The sequence below is a fragment of the Psammomys obesus genome, unplaced genomic scaffold (genome assembly GCF_907164565.1).
Source record: "Psammomys obesus unplaced genomic scaffold, mPsaObe1.curated_primary_1811, whole genome shotgun sequence".
Lineage (NCBI taxonomy): Eukaryota > Metazoa > Chordata > Mammalia > Rodentia > Muridae > Psammomys > Psammomys obesus.
The window spans coordinates 5171605-5176021 of NW_026585689.1; the positions used below are offsets into that span (position 1 = coordinate 5171605).

The window sequence follows — 4417 nt, forward strand, 5'->3', positions numbered from 1 at the left end:
AGTGATCAATGTGAAAAGAGGCTGAGGAAACAGATGTTAGACTTCTCCATGACTTCCTTGCTGTGACTGTTTTTTCCTCTCTATTGTCATCATCGTGGCTCTACATTGTTGCATACTCACTACAGTGTGTGGGGGCTGACTTCCACGGGCAACCATACTGCCGTACCACAATAGTCACACTCAAGCTCCCCCTTATTACTTGAGAGAGTCCTTTGCTCTTATTACTTGAGAGAGTCCCTTTGTTTTCTGGCTGCCCTCGTACTCATTATCTTTAAAACTAAGCACTGCTTGTATTAGGCTGGTCTGTGACCAGTGCGGAGCTCCAACTGGCATTTACAGAAACCCACTATGGTTATTAAAGATTGGGATATAAAGACTGGGATTCAAAGTAACTTTCTGGCCTCTCTCTCTCTCTCTTTTTTTATGTCTGTTGTCCTAAGCTCCCTCTATTCAACACAAAGGAATAATTCCACTTTATCTTCATTCTTAATTGCTCTACACAGTGCATCCTGATATCCTTGTTTCATAGATGAAGAAACTGAGGCAAAATCAATAGAGCCTAGCACCAAACCCAAGTGTTTTGTAAATCAGAGTCAGTGTTCTTCACCAAAAGAGAGTGCCTTATAAGAAACTTCATGTTGAAATGGATGAAAAACATTTATTCACTGCCTACAATATGATAGTTCATCAATGTATCTATCCTATGTATAAACATCTTACATGGATGATTGCTTTATTATGAAAAATGTAATGCTTGTATTCTTATGATTCCGAAGTAAATGATCATTTGGTAAGTACAACTCTATTTACAGCTTAGAGGCCAAAAATGGTTTATGAAGATATATTTTTAAATGTTTCCCACGTTATAAAAGCACCCAGCAAAGCTAAGTAGAGAAAAGATGAGTAATTTGAGGCTCTGAAAGGTTCTGCTGTGCACTGACATTTTCTTTCCTTTTCAGTCTGCATTACCAAGTGCCTGACTTAAGGGGGATAAGTCAGAATAAGGTGGGAAGCGACAGAACTTTGTTTCACTGACTCAATCGCCATGGAGTGGAGTGAATAAATAACTTTGTATATTCAGCACCTCAGTTATTAACCCCATCCACAGAAGCCTTGTCTGTCAAATGAACTGGTTGCTGTAGCTCTGGCATGGATGTGCACTTAGCTCTCCATTTTTTGCCTTTCAAACAGAACATCAGTGAAGCAACATCAACAGTTCCCATCAGTGTTTGAATAATGCACAAACTGTGTATGTCTTAATTGTTTATATTAACTGTAATTCTCACTCAGCAAATCAAAGCAAGTTATTGAAATTAAAATTATGACATTGCTATAATTGTATTAGGTTGATTGCATCTATTAGATAACAACAGAGAAGTATTGAGGTATTTTATATAGTTTCTTTTTTACTCCTTGATTTATAAGCCTGCTTCTTTTGTTCTTTTATTTTCTCTTAAAAGTGTGCTAAGTTACTGCACTACGACTCTTTTGTTGTTGTACGTTATATGCTGTTTTTAATCGCATTACCCGCTTTTCAGGGAATTCAGATTCTAGGCAGCAAATGGAGTCTGATGTCTTTTCTTACTGTTTCTAAGCCTGGCTTCACCACCTCATGGAAGGAGCAAAGGACTGGGCTTTTGGCAAGGCTGACTTTGGTCTCGGGAATGCCGTGGTGGCAAGATATAGGAATCACAGGAGACTTTCTGGAGATGTGAACTGAATGTAGGAAATAAAACCTCTGGTAAGGCTCTGCACATGGCAGAGTTAGACTAGTGTCTGTTTTGACTTGAAGCACAAATGGAGCTCTGTTGTGAATTCTCTGGCTCCTGTGCCGTTTGGTGGTTTAAATGAAAACGGCCTCCATAGGGGGTAGCACTCTTAGGAAGTGTGGTCTTTTTGAAGCAGGTGTGGTCTTATTTGAGGAAGTGTGTTACTAGGGGGTGGGTTTTTAGGTTTCAGAAACTCAAGCTAGGCCCAGTGTCTCATTCTTTTCCTGCTGCCTGCTGATGTAGAACTCTAAGCTACCTCTCTAGCACCATCCCCATCTTCATGCCACCATGTTCCCTGCATGATGGTAGTGGACTAAACCTTTGAACTGTAAGCCAGACCCAATTGAATGTTTTTCTTTATTAGAAATACTGTGCTCATTATGTCTCTTCATAGCAATAGAACACTGACTAAAGCATGCAGTCATTGGCTTTCAGTAAAAAACAAAACAAAACAAAACAAAAAACAGTGACAATTGGATTCACTTGCTGTAGTAGAGTGAACTGTCTACACATTGGAAGGACGTCCAGCTGCCCTATCAGCAGTGAGCTCAGCGTGTCAGCTCGTGGTCCCCTGGTGCACTCAGCCAGGTTGGGTCACTGTGCCCTCTCTGTTAGGCAATCACAAGAGTTCCATCTAGACAGAGATAGAACAAATTATTGTCAACTTGATTTTCGTATTAAAAAAAAAAACCTTCTAAAGATAAAGACAGTTGGTATTGGATTTCAAGAGACACATCTGGTACATTTTGGGCTCAAAGCCAGATATTTCTGCTGTTGAGTATTTGTATCATTTTGCAGGCTTTGGTATTTTGAAATTACTATGCATTGGATAAAAATGACTTTCAGAAAGTTTTAGGAAGAATCTTTTGCTGAAATGCAGCTTGGTATTTTCAGTCTAGTACTGCAGATGACATCAGAGAGAAAAGAGTAGTGAAGCAGCTAATTCGAGGATGCATCTTCCTTCTTAAACCGAAGGCTATCATCGCTTGACCTTTCTTCAGCTACCCTTTCCTTAACACAACAATAACTTCCAGCGTACTGAAGATATTTTAGGGTAAAATGTTATGGTATTCGGCTTAAAACAGGTAGTACAAGTTGTCTTTAAATATATGTAATCATTTTCATCTTTAGTAATAGAACTCCTATTTTTAACTTGGCATGTGGCTACCAAGAATAAAGCCCAAATATTTTCATGTCCCTTTCAGTTATGTGCACCAAGCTCTCTTGGTGATACAGATAAGAAATGATGTGTATACCCTGATTGCAGGGAAGGTATAATCTTTCATTTCCCTTTCCTCTTGGTCACTCATGTCAGTGCCTACGATGTCACACAGTTTATTCTGGACAAGAGAAGAACTGTGAGGATGGAAAAGAAGTCAGAAGAAGATGTATACCCTGATACGGTAGAATTATTTCACCAACTCTAGACTTTTTCATTTCTTTTTCATTTTGTCCATAATTAAAACTTTATTGAAAAGCTGACAGCAAAATAGGAGGTCATTGTTGTATACTTTATAAAAATCAAACTTAATTGCATTGTCTTGGTAGAGTAACTGAACTTGATAAGGCTTTCTATGAAAAACACAAATTCAGGAACTTGTATAGATGATCAGTGTTGCTTTCTTCCAAATGAACAGCTTTCTGTGAGCCTGGCTTTTCCTCCCGTGGGCTGGCATAGCACTGCTGAACAACTCACACAAAGAACCACTATCTGAGCATGGCTGAAAACTGTAGCATCCTAGACATTTCACAACCATGAAGGAAGAATTTAGGCTCTGAACAAGCTGTTTCTTCTTATGATTTTTCTTTTCCTCTTCCAAGGAAGGGTATAACAGATCTCTAGCCTGAGGCATGGTGTTGGCTCCGCAAGTGTGGCCACTCCAGAGCTCCGAGATGAGCTGCTCACACTAGTGATTTTCCTATCTAGACTTCTATACAAAAGAGAAGCAACCGTTTATACTGTTTTTTAACTACTGCTATTTAGCTCAGTTAACAGCCACCAAACATACAGTGCTATTTAATCGTTTGCAAATTTTATATTGTAAGTTAATATTTTATAACTACCAAATGTGCATGCAACAAATGTACACTGCTGTGTAAATGTCTGGTGGACTTGGTATCAAGGCCATATTTTGCAGGAGATGGTATTTTTTCATTAGGAGTTTTTAGTATAATCTATACAACCTGACCCTTCCCCGGCAAATAGTCTCTTTAACCTCCCTCAGCTCCTGTTCTGGTAGGTGCTCTCAGCTGTAATGGCTTCTCAGCTTTCCTTTCATACCAAATATGCTTGGTACCTCTTATTTTTTTGTTTTGTTGATTGTTTTTATTTTTATATTTATATTTCTACAACAATTGTCTTTGCCTGTTACTCTGCATATTGTATCTTGTTTTCCCAATTTAAAAATTCTACTTAGTTTTTTTTTTTTCTTTAATGCAGTCCTCCATGACTGCTTTAATGAGTTGCATTTTCCACAGCGTGGCACATGCATAGTCTTTGTATTTTTAGTTGCTTTTGGCCTATCACTTATTCCAAGTTTTCCTCCTCACTGAGATAATAGCTCTTCAGTCCTTTGCTGTGTATTTAGGACACTGTCTATCACTCACAAGTGACAAATGTTTTCTGAATGGACATGTGAGTGAGCCTG

General features: G+C 38.6%; 1 pseudogene; it reads right to left on the reverse strand.

Annotated features, from left to right (window-relative positions):
- Nucleotides 1-3378: 3378 nt before the first annotated feature.
- On the reverse strand, nucleotides 3379-3622 carry LOC129667108 (40S ribosomal protein S27-like; annotated as a pseudogene).
- Between the last annotated feature and the right edge of the window lie 795 nt (nucleotides 3623-4417).